The sequence below is a fragment of the Lepidochelys kempii genome, chromosome 9 (genome assembly GCF_965140265.1).
Source record: "Lepidochelys kempii isolate rLepKem1 chromosome 9, rLepKem1.hap2, whole genome shotgun sequence".
Lineage (NCBI taxonomy): Eukaryota > Metazoa > Chordata > Testudines > Cheloniidae > Lepidochelys > Lepidochelys kempii.
The window spans coordinates 42,250,128-42,267,686 of NC_133264.1; the positions used below are offsets into that span (position 1 = coordinate 42,250,128).

The 17,559-nt window shown below is 45.3% G+C and overlaps 1 protein-coding gene across 6 annotated transcripts in view; it reads left to right on the forward strand.

Annotated features, from left to right (window-relative positions):
- The first annotated feature begins 3,183 nt into the window (after positions 1 to 3,183).
- Positions 3,184 to 17,559, forward strand: part of PER2 (period circadian regulator 2) — a 73,185-nt gene continuing 58,809 nt past the window's right edge. The window contains exons 1-2 of one of the 6 annotated variants that reach the window (XM_073360016.1): positions 3,481 to 3,561; positions 4,202 to 4,277. The gene's annotated coding sequence lies outside the window, so the exon portion shown is untranslated. Of the gene's footprint in view, positions 3,274 to 3,462; positions 3,592 to 4,201; positions 4,278 to 10,656; positions 10,939 to 14,575; positions 15,077 to 17,559 lie in introns of those variants that run through there. The other 5 variants (XM_073360018.1, XM_073360014.1, XM_073360017.1 and 2 more) reach the window with 5 other exon arrangements.

Here is a 17,559-nt window from a genome sequence, read left to right on the forward strand (position 1 = left end):
AGACTCAATGGTCCAGCCCTAAGTGAAGCTTTCACCCTTCCCTTCACAAACATTATGGCGAGTACAGCACGCAGCTATAACCATAGGAATACTGCCATCGGCCAGGTCCAGCCTCCCATATAGGCAGTGCCAGCAGGCCTTTAAATGGCCAAAAGCACACTCAACAATTATTCTGCACTTGCTCAGCCTGTTGTTGAACCACTCCTTGCTGTTATCAAAGTGCCCCATGTATGGATTCATAAGCCATGGCATTAAGGGGTAGGCAGGGTCTCCCAGGATCACAATGGGCATTTCAACTTCCCCTACGGTGATCTACTGGTCCAGGAAGAAAGCCTTGCTTGCAACTTCCTGAACAGGCCAGTGTTCTGAAAGATGCGTGTGTCATGCACCTTTCTGGACCAGCCTGCATTAATGTCTGTGAAACGCCCATGGTGATCCACAAGTCCCTAGAGAACCATTGAGAAATACCCCTTCTGATTAATGTACTCTGTGGCTAGGTGGTCTGGCACCAGAATTGGAATATGCATGCCATCTATTGCCCCTCTGCAGTTAGGGAAGCCCATTTGTGCAAAACCATCCACATAGTCACGCAAGTTGCCCAGAGTCACAGTCTTTGACAACAGCATGCAACTAATGGCCCTGCACACTTCCGTCAACATGAGTCCAGTGGTCGACTTTCCCACTCTGAACTGGTTAGCAACTGATTGGTCACAGTCTGGAGTAGCCAGTTTCCACAGTGCAATCCCCTCATGCTTTTCCAACAGCACGGCAGCTCTCATTCTTGTGTCCTTGCGCTGCAGGGCTGGGCGAGCTCATCACATAGTCCCTTGAAAGTGGCTTTCCTCACCTGAAAGTTCTGCAACCACTGCTCGTCATCCCAGACATGCATGATGATGTGATCCCACCACTCACTGCTTGTTTCTTGAGCCCAAAAGCAGTGAGATCAATGTCAGACACCTCTTGTCTTTGTAGTTTAAGGAATAACTCCACTGCCAGTCATGATGTGTTAGTGAGAACGAGAAGCATATTTGTCAACAGTGCAGGATCCATTCCTACAGACTGAAGAGCCAGAGCCATTCCTACACAAACCGTTGAAAGATGGTGCCAAACGCAGACAGAAGCACAGGGATTTCTGGGATGCAAAGCAATGCATCACGGGGCATTGGGACAGGACTCAGGATGCCCTGAGACCCGCTCCACCTTCCCACAACACTTAGAAGCAAAAGAGGAAGATATGCTCTGTGGGATAGCTGCCCAGAGTGCACTGCTCTGAAAGCCGATGCAAGTGCTGCAAGTCTGAACACGCTATTGCGTAGGCAGCTGACAGTGTGAACACACAACAGCGGTTTCACTTCAGCGCTCTCTGATCTCTGAGTGGCGATGTAACTGCCGGTGAAGAAACTCTGCCAGTGTAGACATACCCTAATAAGAAGGGTTATCAAAAGCTGTAGTTCTGTTTACTCAGGTTAAATAAAAGCTTAGTGATTTTCAAAGTCCAGAGGGCAGAGGTATTCAGTGCAGTTGTGAAGAGATATGCAGGGCCCTGAAAAAAGAGGAAGAGCAGCCAGGATCACCCTGTGTTCACAGTCACAGAGAGAAAGCTTTGGGGAATAACAGGCCTGTTCTAGACACCCAGAGACACCAATGTTGAAGAAAATGTGTGCTCGGGAAGGGGCAGGTTGTGACACATGGTGATGCGTGCCAGATAAGAACATAGGCCCTAAACCTGCAATGCATGCTGATGGACTGCTGTGCCTAGGTGGAGGTCCACTAACTTTAGTGAGATTTTGTGGGTACAGGGGTCTGCCTTTCAGGATTGTGGGGCCCTAGATAAAACTTCAAACAGGATGCGATACAGAACTTTGACAAGTCTTATGAGAGGAAAAACTGCTTGGGGATGGTGTAAATGTGTGATAATTAAATAATACATTTCATAAAGTGGAAAACTTTGAGATGAACATATGCTAAACACACACTAAAAATGAGAGATTGATTTTAGCCTCAAGAGTAACTTGTTCTGGTGCCAATAATAAACTAGCTCCTGATTTTAAAGGAGCAGAACTCTTTAAGATTCTCATAGTAATGTTAACTCACCGCATTGCGTGCATACAGTATTTCTCTTTTTTCTTTTAAATATTTATTGAAATGTACAAGAAACACCATGTAAAACAATACCCTGCTTTTAACCACAAAACACAGAAAAGACAGAGCAAAATTATCTGTTTCTTGGTTGGGTTCTTTAAAACTTAGGCAGGTCCCCGCACGGCCCCTGGAAGGGTGGGGCACAGGGCTCCACGTGCTGCCCTTGCTGCACCTCCAGGTTCCACCCCCGAAGCTCCCATTGGCCGCGGTTTCCCGTTCCCGGCCAATGGGAGCTGCAGGGGGCGGAGCCTGGAAGCAAGGGCAATACACCAGCCCCTCTCCCCCACCCCCGGGCCGTGGTGCCGGCCGCTTCAGAGAGCGGCACCACGGGGGGCAATCCCGCGGGCGGGATCCAAAGCCCTGAGGGACTGGATCTGGCCCACGCCCGTAGGTTGCCCACCCCTGGTCTAGGATGATGTACCTGGTCCCACCTCACCGCAGGGGGCTGGGCTAAATGCCCTCTCCCGGTCCCTTCCACGTCTCCATTTCTATGATGTGAAGGTCTCAGCTAGGATGGGGCTAGGCCCAGTTCAACCAGCTGGCAACGGGCAGCGCTTGCCCCAAAGGGCAGCCTTGTCTTCACTGCTAAAAGTGTTGTGTTTTTTTTACCCCCCTCAAGGTAAGCGAACATGCACGTGCTACCCCACGGTCGGAACAGGGGGCTGAGCAGCTGCTCTCGTTTTACCAGGTCAGCCCTGGGGGGGGGCTGGTCACCTCTTGGTTGACTGCAAGATAAAGCGTCTGACATACGTTAAAATGTCACGTCTACGCCGGGTTTTTTCCCGGCGACCGCTCCTACACAGTGCCCACCCCCCCGCCCGGAACAGGGCGAGGGGAGACGGAGGCCCCCAGCAGCGAAGGACCCTGCCCTGGTCGGCCACTAACGGAGCCTTCCTCCTCCGGTCCTGGCAGCCGTTGGGACGGAGCCCCGCCCCTCCGGCCAGCCCAGGCGGAGCCTCGACTCCTGACGCGCGCATCGATTCCGTCCCGCCTGCCCTCGACGGCCCCCGTTGACGTCAGCCACAGGGTCAGGTGGGGAGGAGTCTCACTGCGTTTCTAGCCGTGATACAATCGCTGCCCTAGTCAGCCGTGCTGACGGCTGGGTAGTATCCTGCCCAGCCCAGCGGAGGGGTGAGTCTTTTGGCCCTGCGGCAGACCGTCGCTCCGGAATGGGGGGGGCTGTTACTCCGAAAACACCCGTGCCTCATTTGTAGTGAAACATGGAGTCACACGTGAGGCTTATGTAAAATGAACGACGTCTGCCGGAGCCAATGGGGTGGCGGGTGCCCCCCTGCCGCATGCAGAGGCGGTGCCTCCCCGGCCAATCGGAGGCGCGGGGAGGTGTCTTAGTCACGTTTCTGGGTGTATGAAGTCGGGGCTTTGCTGGGTTAGCAGCGTTGTGAGGAGCCGGGGCGCCTGGTGAGTGACGGACGGACGGACGGACGGACGGTGGGTCCCGTCCCCCCGTTATGTAACCGTGCCCCCGAGTTAGGGGGAGTATCCCGTTCTCTGCGCCTGAGGCGCGGCGGGCCTGGCCTGTCAGGGGGTGCGGTACGGTACGGTACGGACCGGGGGGTCGGCTGCTGCGCGGCCCCGAGCACAGGGAGCCCCCTGCCCTGTATGAGAGTGGGGGCGGGAGGGGCTGGTTGAGGCGAGCGGATTGGGGTTCCGGGGGGGCGGGGCAAGGACGGTTATGGGATTGGGGGTGAGCGGATTTGGGTGTGGGGGGATGGGTGAGGGCAGTTATGAGACTGGGGTGCCGGGGGGATGGGCAGGGTTATTATGGGATTGGGGGTGCGGGGGGTTGGGCGGGGCCGGTTATGAGATTGGGGGTGCAGGAGGCTGGCGGGGCCGTTTACGGGATTGGGGGCAAACAGATTGAGGATGCAATCAGCTGGACTAGGGGCCGGGTGAGTGAGGGGAAAGTGGGTTTGCAGTGGGTGCATATATGGTAGTGTTAGGGAGATAAAGATGTGTATATAAGGAGGTGTTAGTTGTCTATACAGAGGGGTGTGCACTGAATGTCCCTATTTCCCTCTGATGTATGGCTCTTATCTAGTTCCTCTTCCATGGTGAGTGGAAAGTAATTGCTCTGGCACTGCAATGAGGCTAAGATCCTCCCTGTACTGTGAGAGGTGAGTTCCCAGCTAGACTGTGGCACTGCAGGTGGTTATAATCCTTGGAGTCTGGCATTAGGAGGTAGGATGATGGGACAGAGGCATTGTTTAATCACATTTAGGGCTTCACTTGCACTTAAACTGATGGTAAATGTGACCTTAACATCTAGCTGTTGCTGACTTTCTTTGTTAAGCTCTGCTGTGTTATACTGGATTCTGCTTTTTCCAATAGGAGTATTATACAATATTGTAGCTGAGTTGTATGTTGTAGGTGGCATTTATATATGTTAATGATCATAAATGCTTTTAAATGTGCGTAATACTAGATAAATGATAAATATCAACTCAGAATGCAAATTAGATAGAGATTTGCATGCATACACTGAAGATTTAGCAGCCCGCAAGTTAAATTCTATTTGTTAAAATGTGGAGACAAAAGATTGTACTAGCTAGCTGAATCTCCATTATGGAATTAAATAAACCATATATGAGGCAAGAAGATGCTTTGTTTTATGTTGCTTTTTATGCATGTAAGCGAACTGTCTCAAAGCTATGAGATGTTATTACTCACCTTAAATGCACATACACTGTCTTTGTAAAACCATACTAATGGCTAAACTTCACTTAATGTAACTATATGGACAAAACTGGTATTGATTTCTTTTAATAACGTTTAATAATTGGCAGTTAGTACTTCACTGAATAAATTATAATTTGAGAGAATTTAGCGACAATGTGGTCCTGCCAACAACAGGATCTCTAAAAGATGGCTTTATGGCAGTGGTTTTCAAACTTTTTTTCTGGGGATCCAGTTGAAGAAAATTGTTGACGCACATGACCCAATGGAGTTGGGGATGAGGGGCTCAGGGCTGGGGCTGAGGATTGGGGTGTGGGGGTGAGGGCTGCAGCGTGGGGCCAGTAATGAGGGTTTCAGCGTGTGGGAGGGGGTTCTGGGCTGGAGCAGGGGGTTGGGGTGTGGGAGGGGGTCAGGGATCTAGGTGCAGGCTCTGGGGTGGGGCTTGGGATGAGTTTGGGGGATCCAGGTTTGGGGGTGGCTCAGGGCTGCAGTAGGGGGTTGGGGTGCAGACTTATCTCCGGTGGCTCCTGGTCAGTGGTGCAGCGGCGGTACTAAGGCAGGCTTCCTGCCTGTCCTGGCATGCAGACCTTGCTGCGCCCCAGAAGTAGCCAGCAGCAGGTCCGGCTCCTAGGCGGAGGTGTGCAAGCAGCTTCCCATGACTCTCGTCCACAGGCACCACGCTCCCCGCCCCCCCCAGTTCCTGGCCAGTGGGAGTGCGGAGACGGTGCTCAGGGTGGGGACAGCGCGCGGAGCCCCGTGGCCCCCCTGCCTAGAAGCCAGACCCACTGCTGGCCGCTTCCGGGGCACAATGTAGTGTTGAAACAGGTAGGCACTAGCCTGCCTTAGCTGGGCAGCACTGCCAACGGGACTTCTAATGTCCCAGTCGGTGGTGCTGACCAGAGCGACCCAAAATTTGAAAAATGCTGCTTTATGGTATATTCTAACTTGGACACCAAGACAGAGTATTTGGGACTTTAATAACTGTTTTCAGCTGAGAGACTAGATTAACAGGATTTTAAAGAACTATATTTTTTTAATTGTCTTAAGACCTGTGCTAGAAAAGTGACTTTCTAAAATAGATATGTAAAGTTCTAAACTCCACAACCTTACATATTTAATTGCTTGATTATTTTTCATTAAAAATGGTCATACAACTTTACATTATACTAATATTGTCATTATTTAGTAGATTACATAGGGAAATAGAAAATGTTTTTAATACTGGAGTAAAATGGAAGGTTTATTTAAAGTGAACACCATCAGCTAAAATACCACATTTCTTTCTTCTGCTATTGTTTCAAGATTACTATTATTGAAAGTTGAGAGGAAAAAGTTAGTTTGTTTTTTATGTTGCTCATTTGATAGCTCTCTGTGCACGTGTGTATGTATATAGATAGGCCCACACAGGCAACAGGGAAATGATAAAAGTGACTTTCATATAGCAAGTAAGGAAAGAACATAAAGAAAAAGAAAAACCAAACCAATGATTCTAAAATCAAATTTGGCATGGAGTCAGGAGTAGTACCTGAGGCTGTTAAATACATTTTTAAAACTGACAAGATTTCAAGTTGTCAGTGTTCCTTTAGCCATCGAGACTGTTTATGACATACCTGTTTAGTTAACATTTCTCAATACTACTAGTACCTCTGGGAATTGGCTTCCATCTCTCAGGGATGAGGAAAATAAATGCAGAAGATGCTAATAGTGCTGATAGTGGTTGCCATCTGAGCACTTACTGAGATATCCAAATCCTTATCTATATGTGTAGCAGCCATACTAAGGCTTAATACATGGCATAGCAGTGTCAAATTAAGGTCCTGTTCCTGAAAAGACTTACACATGTGCTAAATTTTATGCACTCAGGCCCTGAGTCTGCACCATTACAGATTTTAGCCTGGTTATGGAATATGGCAGGTGTGGCCAAACCATGGCTTGTGAACCACATGCAACACTTTTACAGATAAAATGTGGCTCATGGAGCTCCCACTACCCCCGCCCCCATTTTCTGCCTACCAGACTGGGATGAGGTTGTGGGATTAGGGGATTCAGCCAGAGACAACTGATGCCTGCTGGGGGGGCACAATTTAAAGGTTCTACACAGCTTGAGTCATGCCCTCCCAGGCATACCTTTCCTCTTACCCTCAGCAGCCCCTGCCTGCAATTCCCAGGTGTTAGTTCCACCTTGAGAAGCAACAGCAAAAGTAGCAGTTCTCCCTGCAACTCCCAACTCTTTGCCACTGCCTCTCTCCAGTTTGCTGGATCTAGCAGCTGCATGCGGTGGGGAGAGGAGCGCAGTGGCACCATGTGATGGAGCAGGGCCAACAAACCCTGGCAAAAATCTAGGGGGCACATGACCCCCACGTGTTCCCCATAAGCCACCTCTGGCTTCTGCCCAGCAGGGAGGGTAGCTCAGGGCTTCAGCCTCGCAGGGTGCACCTGCCAGGGCTCAGGGCTTCAGCAGGAGTTGTACTGAAGCCCTGAGCCAAGGCAGGCATGCTCTTGCAGGCCCAAAGGTCTGAAGATTGTTGTATGTGGCTCAGAGGGTCAGTAAGCTTGACCATCCCTGGAATATGGCTAACAGCTGTCTGCCTTACGGTGTGTTGTAACTAGGTCCTTTGCCACAGATGGATTTGTAGTGTAAGTGAACCTCACAGGAACATTATTTATTAGTTTCAAAGAGAAGGCGGGAGTGTTCTACCACTACTAGTTATATCATATTTTTTTTACCACCATTGTGTTGTAATGCCATATGTCAAGTGGCCTTGAGCTACTAACACATTTACAGTGTTGGAGCAGTTTGAGTGGTTTACCATTGTTTAAAAAAAATTCCTGAGCTTATAACTATGCATATATTAAAGACAGTTTTGTAAGTGCTAAAGAGCTAGGTATTTTTGATCTTTTCTTTTTAAACAGATGTACCATTCAGTTTGATTTCTCCTGTTTATGAATAGCGGCTGTTTCTGCTGAAATCAGTAAACTAGTTTTTCATCACTCTTTATTTATTTAGGTATTTGAGGCCACTTTATTGTTTTCTCTATAGATCTAGAATTATTTTTATCTGCAAGAAAATGAAGTTAATGAGAAACCACATCAGAATACCACCCAAATACTGCAGTACAGCTTTTTAAAAAGAATACATAAGTAAAAATCTAGAGATGATAGTGGTGCAGGACTGAATACCGCTGCAGGTTACAGTAACATTTGGAAACTTTGAGTACTTTTGATAATGTTTCCTATTTACTTGGATGGAAACATTTCTGTCTTAAACTCTTGAAAGGAAATATTGCCATCAATACTGAATTAAGAACTTCTGTTGTGAAATCCAATGTATTCTATGACATTAGGCTCTTTTATTTGAGGTGTGGGTCAGGGTTTTGCAGGATCTGAAGTAGGGAAACTTTGGTTTTGTAAAAAGAAAAGGAGTACTTGTGGCACCTTAGAGATGAACAAATTTATTCGAACATAAGCTTTTGTGAGCTACAGCTCAGTGCATCTGATGAAGTGAGCTGTAGCTCATGAAAGCTTATTGCTCAAATAAATTTGGTAGTCTCTAAGGTGCCACAAGTACTCCTTTTCTTTTTAGTCTATTAGTAATTCATTTGAATTGACAGTAGTTTCACTGTACTCATAATTGCCCATTTTAAAAGGGAACAGCATGTTCTCTTTAATGCATTGTGTAATACTGGGCACAAGCTTCTTTACTGACAATGCTTGGTTACCTAGCAATTATGATACATAGTAACAAAACAGCTGTTATGTTTGAAGTTTTGTGCTTCCAAGTTTTGATTCTAAGTTCTATGAATCCATTCTGAGTGTCTGTAGGTTACCAAGATTTCCAACTGGGTTCTGTAGGGGAGTGCTGAGGATCATTTCTATATTTGCCCTTTGTTTCTTTTCCCATTCTATCGTTTCGGTTTCTTATCACCTTTTCTTTGTCATTCTTAGGCCATGTCTACATGAGCAAATTTACATAGCTGTATCGAGGAAGTGTGCTGCTGTAAGATTGCTTGTGTAGCTGCTCTATGCCGATTGGAGAGAGCCCTGCTGTCAACATAATTAAACCACCTCCAACTAGTGGCATAGCTATGTCGGTGGGAGAGCATTTCCTGCTGACATAGCGCTGTTCACAGTGGCACCTCTGTTGGAGTAACTTCTGTTGCTTCGAAGGGGTGGTTTTTTCCCACATTCCTGAGCCACATAAGTTATACCGACAAACGTACTAGTGTAGAGGTAGGTCAAGACACAGAAACTAAGGCTATTTCTTTCAGATCCTAACCTCATCCATTTCAGTTCCTCCGCCTCCCCTGGGGTCTTGCAGCTTGTAAAGCATTTTTTTACTAATAATTTTCTTTTGGCTACAGTAAAGCTCTTTACACAATCCGCTGAAAAAATAAAATTTAGTAGGCTCATGTAATCTTACACATTTTCGTTACTTGCTAGCTGTTTTGAGTGCTGTGGCTGTTGACATTGTACCTGACTACATTGTGCTCTTAAGCTGACATAAGGGCTGGATGAATACATTGATTGGGCCAACAGTATGAAGTCCATGTACTAGTTAGTCTAAATATGTAATTATACAGTTTGTAAAATTGGTATTTACTCACTTTGTTTCAGGAGCTCATTGTGTCAAGGGTTACTTAAGTAGCATGATTCATTGACTGTCTAGACAGTCACCAGGAATCAGGTGGCCTTTACATGCTAAAAATCCTCATGCAGGCATTGTGGATGCACTTTATACACTTTGGTTTAACAATTTATGTAGTTAAATTACTTTTGTTACTAGTAATATGAGAAGTCAGGTTCTTCTTCAAATATGTGTTGCTGTGGATCTGTAGGTGTGCATATGCCCTCAGGCATTCAAGCTCGGAATCTTTTGCATAGCCAACTTTCAGAAACCAGTTTCCCCTACTTCCAGGAGGTACGGGTGGAGATTGTAACTAACAAATGGGTGCTAAACATTCTTTTCTTGTCTTCTACCTGCTACTTTATGACAGGTGTCAGAGTAGCAGCCGTGTTAGTCTGTATTCTCAAAAAGAAAAGGAGGACTTGTGGCACCTTAGAGACTAACAAGTTTATTTGAGCACAAGCTTTCATGAGCTACAACATCCGATGAAGTGAGCTGTAGCTCACAAAAGCTTATGCTCAAATAAATTTGAGCTTATGCTCAGATAAATAAGATTATAAATAAATAAGCTTATGCTCAAATAAATTAGTCTCTAAGGTGCCACAAGTACTCGTTTTTCTTTTTGTTTTCTATAGCTCCTAGGTGGAAAATTCTTCAGGAATACAGGGGCAAGAGTTTCTATTCCCATTATTTCTTCATTTTGAATAAGGGGGATCTTCATCCCAGCCCAAAACTGAGGCATTTCCTGATCCTAAATCATGGCATTTCCCTACTCTGTGTTGCTGGGAAAATTCTTCCATGGGTCATATTGAATAGAATTAACACCCATCTTGTGGAACCCATTCTCTCCCAAGTTTCAGTATAGAAAGATATCCGTCTGGATGGGACACTATAGACATGATCTTCACAGCCCATAAGCTTCAGGAAAAGTGCCGAGAGCAAAACCATGGTCCTTGTTTGGTATTTTTTTGACTCAGCTAAAGCTTTTGACTCTGTAAATCATGAGGGACTCTAGAAATGCATCCTGCAAAGGTGTTTTTCTTATTTTCATTTTTGGTCATTCAGCCTTTTCCTGATGGGGGTGCTGTCCAGAGTTGTGGAAAATGGTAAGATATCAGACCCATTTCTGGTCACCAGTGGCACCGAACAAGGTTGTATATTGGTTAACATGCTTTTTTTCCATCATTTTTTTTCAGCTGTGCTTATGGATGCATTTCATGCCATTGACAGAGGGGAATTTATCCAGTTCTGCAGTTCAATCTACAACACTTGAGCTTTTATAAAAGTGGCAGAATTACTTCTTAAGGAGCTTTTATTTGCTGATGACCGAGCTGGTTGCTCAGTTGATTGATAACATTCAATTTATAACTGATCATTTCACTCCTGCAGTCAATTGTATTCGTTTCACAATCAGTCTAAAGACAATTGAAGAATTTACCAACCTGTGCTGGGGGAATGCACACATCTACCCAGTTAAGGTCAGCAGTGCTTTCTCAGGTCTGTGGAGAATTTTTTCTGCCTAGGGAGTATGCTGTGTCAGAATGCCGCAGTTAAGGATGAGATTACTCATTGCACAGCCAAGGGCAGTTCTGCATTTGGAATGTTGTCACACCATGTATGGAATGCTGTGGGTGTCAAAATAAACACAAAGTTAGATGTTTGTTAGGCAGTTGTACTTGCAATGCTTCTATATGGTTGTGAGACATGGATGCTACATTAGGAAACTTGTTCTGTTCCATATGAGCTGTCTTTGGTCAGTTTGCATGGTCAGGTGATGGGATAAGATCCCAATATTGAAATCCTTCATCACAGTCAGCTATCTGGCATTCAAATGTGCTCATAAAAACTCAGCTGTACTGGTCTGGGCTCCTAGTTCACATGGCTGACACAAGAATACCTACAGCTATGTTTTATGGTCAGCTAAAGCAAGGCACTCGTTCTTTATGGTAGTCAGTACAAATGATATAAAGTCATACTGAAGTCAAACTTCAAAGCATGTCAGATTGCCTCCAGCAACTGGGAAGCAATAGCCCACAGCAGAGCAAGGTTGCAGCAGATTTGTCATGTCATTAACCACTCAAACTTGAGGAGAATGAACAGTGCCCTCCATAGCCTTGGCTTCAAGATGTGGTAATGCTTGCCTCCATCATACCATCACTTCAGACTCAGGATTGGCTTGTAACTTTTTCAGTTTGCGTTCCACATTGCCATCAACTAAGTTTGAAGTAGTACCTTTTACTTATGGTATGGCCTAATGATTATCCGTAAGGCTGCGATTCTGTCATAGAGGTTGCAGAAGTCACAGATTCCATTCTTAGCCCTCTGCTGTTTCACCATTTTATTAATGATCTGGAAGAAAACCTAAACTAATGACTGATAAAGTTCCCAGATGACACACAATTGGAGGAGTGGTAAATTATGAAGAAGACATGTCACTAATATAGAGTGACCTGGATCGCTCAGTAAGCTGGGCACAGACAAACAATATGCATCTTAATATGGCTAAATGTATGCACCTAGGAACAATGAATGTAGGCCATATTTACACAATGAGGGACACTGCCCTGGGAAGCAAGGACTCTGAAAATTTTTTTGGAGGTCATAATGAATAATCAGCTGAACATGAGCTCTCAGCTTGTGGCCAAAAGGGCTTATGTGCGACCTTGGATGCATAAGCAGGAATCCATAAGTAGGATTAGAGAGGTTATTTTCCCTCTGTATTTGCAACTGATGGGGCTGCTGCTGGAATACCATGTCCAGTTCTGGTGTCCCCAATTCAAGAAGGATATTTGATAAATTGGAAAGGGTTCAGAGAAGAGGATTAATGATTAAAGGATTAAAAAACATGCCTTGTAGTGATATGCTCAAGGAGTTCAGTCTGTTTACCTTAACAAAGAGAAGGTTAAGGGGTGACTTGATCAGTTTATAAGTATCTACACAGGGAACAAATATTTAATAATGAGCACTTTAGTCTAGCAGAGAAATGTATAACATCCAATGACTTGAAGTTGAATCTAGACAAATTCAGATTAGAAATAAGGCATACATTTTTAACCGTGAGGGTCACTGACCATTGGAACAATTTATCAAGGGTTGTGGTGGATTAATTCTCCTCTCTGACAATATTAAAATCAAAATTAGATCTTTTTTCTAAAAGATGAGCTCTAGGGGTCCCCCCCCCAGAAAGGTCTAAGGCCTGTACAGGAGGTCATACTAGATGATCACCATGGTCCTTTCTGACCTTGGAATCTATGAATAACCTTACCCTGAATAAAAATAAATGAATGAACAAAAAGGCTGTTTTGACTTAAATGTGAGCTTAAATGGTTTATAGTGAAAAGTACAAAATCTATTGAATGAGTAACCGTAGAGTTACAAGTATATAGCCTAATGTTTGAGGGCAAGGGACTATAACTTAGGGTACATCTTCACTACCTAAGCTAAAGTGCTGTCACAGCACCAGCGACTGTGTAGTTGCGGCACCAGCGGCAGTGTTTTTAAAAAAAAAAACAAAAAAAAAAAACAAAAAAACCTACCTCTGCGAGGGGAATAGTTGCCAGCACTGATGCACTGTCTACACTGCCACTTTACAGTGCTGAAACTTTCTCGCTCAGGAGTATGAACACCCCCCCCCCCCGAGTGATGCAAGTTTCAGCACTGTAAAGTGGCAGCGTACACAAGGCCTTAGCATGGGACATATGTGGAGATTATCTTTGGCCTCTGTGGAAATGTGCCTGTGAACAGCAGGGCTGGCCCTAGACGTTTTGGTGCATGGGCTCCAATTCCTGCCGCTTCATGATTGCAGGGCGGGCTCAACCCCGCACTTGTGGGCCGGCGGGAAGTGGAGTGACCCAGCCTGCTCTGCTCCCCTGGCTCCCAGCCTTCGGACTTGAGGGGAACCGCCCCCAGCACTCACAGGAGGCTCGGCTGGGAGCCGGTGGAGCGGAGCAGGTGGAGTCACTCCACTTCCTGCCGCCCCGTCAGTGTAGGGTGCACCTGCTGCAGCCCCCTGGGATGTAGCTCAGGGGAAGGGATGCAGCAAGGGTGGGGCTTTGGGGAAGGGGCGGGGCGGGGATTGGGCTGGCTGCTGGAGCAGCACACAGCTGCATCAGGCACCAGGAAATTTGGGACACCAATTTGGGGCAGTTTGGTGTCCCAAATTTCCTGGTGCCTGATGCAGCTGCATAAGAACGACCGTGGTGAACAGGTTGCAACAAGCTTGTTAGTCATGGGCAAACTTCTCTGTGCAGTGCTATTCCTAAGAGAAAAAAGGGAACAAAGGAAAATGTTGAATGTAGTGGTGATGACTAGGATCTAAACCTATTGTTAAAGGGAAATAAGAAGGCTCGAGAGGGGGAGGGAGAGAGCTATTGGAGGGTGTTGGGAAGTCTTGAATAATCAGACCTATTGTGGAGGTGAACAGTGATGGTGAAGGAGGAGCAAGAGAATGGTGCTAAATATGTAAGAGGAGTGAGATAAGCACTGCTTATTGTTGGCTAGGGGAGGGAACATGGTCCTGCTGGATGATAAAGGATGAAGTGAAGTAGTGGGAATAACTAGGTGCTGTGGGGAGGTGGAAGTCAAACTCTGCTTCAGCTGGATTAGGTGCTGAAGGATTGATCACAGGTAACTCAGAAGGTGGGTTTTGGACTCAAGGACTCAGCTGCTGAGGTTTGAGGCCTCCTACTCCCTTCAGTTCCACCAGAACATAGTTGAAGGAACTTTACATTTCCATTCTACTGTCCTGACAGCAGCATGCTGATAGTGAGTGGCTTCTGCTGAGACCTCCTCTTTCATGGTCGTAGATCATGTTTCCCAAGAATAGCTACTGCAGTTGTGAATGCACAGCAGTGTGTCAGAGCAAGGGGCTAGTAATGGCTACAATGGGTGCCAAACATTATGTATGTACTGTGTACTTTTACTCAATTGGATTATTTAGCTGAATGCAGTTCAACAGTTATCTGAAAAGTTTTTCTCTTGCAAAGACTCTAGTTCAAGGTTCTGAGTGTCTTGCACGAGTTGACTTTCTCAAACACCGGTAGAGTAAGAAATGCAACTTTTTCCATGCTTCAGGGTGTTTGATCTCCATTTTTATTGTAGGAATACAGATTCTTTAACTTGGATCTTGGCAGGTAAGCAATTACATAAATGCATTAGAAATAGATTTTTCAAACATATGTATTTAAATCTGTGTCTGTGTCCTGTTGATTTAGGATCTAAAACGGGTGTGAGGCATTTTTGGCTTTTTCGAATTTACAAAGGAAAACAAATCAGTAACTCTTCATGTACAGTTTAAGAAAACAATACTGTAGTTTTATTTTCAGATTTCAGTTGTCGCTAAGCTAAGGAATTTTCCCTATTTCCTCTGGTTTACCTTTGAATCAGTAATACGTAATGAATATAACTGCTCTCTAACTTTACAATTCATGTTTTCTGCCATGTATGACTAGGCTTTTATTCCACTAATTACGGGGACTTGTTAAATAGGCAGGGTTTTAAAGTCTTCTTCTGTAGTTTATTTATAAAACTATATTGGGTTTGTTGTTTTTGCAGGAGAGTATTAACTACAGTTTCAGACCTTGATTTGGAAAGATCATAATTAGCACATTCATTAAGGTGAGTGTCTTACTTATGCTCTCCCCCAAGAAATGATCTGAAGTGTATACCTTCTGCTTTCTTGCTTACTCTGAATTTATATCGTGTGTGTGTGTGTGGTAGATGTTGCTTTGGAGCTGTTACTTATTTATATAGAAAGCTTTTTAAGAAATAGGAACTGCAGGAGAGAGAGAGGTAAAAGTCATGAAGCACATGGAAATGAGCTGGCTTCTGTTTCCTTTCTAGAAAGTGGAAGCCCTCTAGTGTTACATCTTAATACTAGTTGCTAGATCTGCTGCATCTTGTTATGCAATAAAGTGATTTTCTGTTATTTCCAATATTTTGGGTTTTCCTTTCAGAGGTTTTAAGGAATTCCAATGCCAAAGGTGATTTTGGGAACCGTGAATGTAGATGCTAATTTGGTCTCTGGGATTGTGGCTCAGGAGAAAATGGGCACAACTCTGCTCCCAAGGCTTGATGTCATAGGGCATAGTATGCTTTTATGGAGAGATTCTAGTTTCTAGTGACTTCAGTGCTAGTTTAGATGTGGATTATCTATACCTAAATAGTCTTTGACACACAGATTTCATCACAGAGCCTTCCCTATGCAGAGAACTGTTGTGATAGTTAAAAGGTTAGTTTAAGTATAATTTTTTTAGTTATCTGTAAACAGTCCAGTGATGCCTATGTAATGTATAAATCAAAATAATATAGCTGCTTACTGAATTAATACTGTCCTAGATAGGAAATTAGAACTGAATTACAAATAGGACTTCTGATTTTCAGGCTGTTTCATTTTTGGAAGTTTATTTTTTGGCATATTTTCAGTTTTATGAAGATATCCAAAAATGAGGTCTGGGGTGGGTGAAAAGGGTTGGGGTGAGGTGTAAAGTTTTTTTGTATATACCCCCTAGTACTGTTTCAAACATAACTATGTTAAAGTGCACGATTGGATATTGGCAGGGTTTACATATACCAATTAATGAGCAGCACATAATGCACTTCAGAAATTGTACCCCTATATTCTGCAGTACTGCCCCATGTAGAGAGGGCTTTAAATACAAGTCAGGAAGCAGAGACATTGCCTATATGTAGGGCCCTACCAAGTTCATGGTCGATTTTGGTCAGTTTCACAGTCATAGGCTTTTAAAAATCATGAATTTCACAGTTTCAGATACTTAAATGTGAAATTGCATGGTATAACTGGGTGGGTCCCAACCCAAAAGGGGGTTGGTGGGGAGTCGTGGTGTTGCCATCCTTACTTGTGCGCTGTTTCTGGCAGTAGCACTGCCTTCAGAGCTGGGCGGCTGGAGATCGGCAGCTGCTGGCTGGGTGCCTGACTCTGAAGGATCACCGCTGCCAACAGCAGTGCAGAAGTGAGGGTGGCATGGTATGGGGGGGTTCTCACTTTTTTGGGGAGCAGGGCTAGCCTTATATGTGAGCGACCGCCTCACCCAAGGTGCCATGGGGGGGGGGGGGCTTCCCCAGGTTGCCCCCCCCCCCATACACACACAGAGCAAGACCAAGGCACCTTTAACTCCCAAGCACTGGGCCTCTCTGCTCAGAGCCAGGGAGGGGCAAGGCTGGGTGCATCCTGGACGAGGGCTCCTATCGTATGTTAGGATCTAGCTGCTGGTCCTGGACACGCTGGTGAGGGATGGGACGTCCTCTTCACCTGCAGGGGCATCTTCCCCCCTGGGGCCAGGTCAGACCCACCTCCAGGAACCTCCCCCAGCTCTTAAGGCAGTGTCTCTGCCAGCAGCAGTGCAAAACTAAGGATGGTATGGTATTGCTACTTTTACTGCTGCGGCGTTGCCATCAGAGCTGGGGTCTCAGCCAGCAGCCACCAAGCTCTGAAGGCAGCACAAAAGTGAAGGTGGCAATACTGTGACACCCCCTGTACAATAGCCTTGGGACCCCCAGTTTGAGAAATGCTAGTCTCCCCGTGAAATCTGTATAATATAGGGTATAAGTACAACAAAGACCAGATTTCACAGTCCATGATGTGTTTTTCACACCTGTGAATTTGGTAGGGCCCTACCTATTTAAATTGCACTGGGAAAGGGATGAAATCACCATGATGAGTAACTATTTCCTGTGGCTTTTCCAGTGTTCATTAGATAAACACAGATTTATTTTTATTGGGGGGGGGGGGGCGGGTTACTGATCACTTGTTAAAACCTAAAATCAGAAGCCCTAATAACAAATCACAGCTGAGTTATTTAACAATCGTTTTATTTTCCTCTAAAAAGTAGGAAAACATTACTTCAGAAGATGAAAGCTTAGTGCATGCACAGACTGAAGAAAAACTAAATTTTGATAAGGCTCCATTGTACATTTTGGAGAGGGCAGTTCCTTATAGATCAGTTCATGGAGTGCTTTCCATATGTAAGAAGTTGACACAGGTAAACAAGGTTGATGTTGCGGGGCTGGGATGTGTGTGATGAAACAATTATTGGATGCGGTGTTCTGAAAGACTTTGAAGATGATGCAGTGAATAGGGG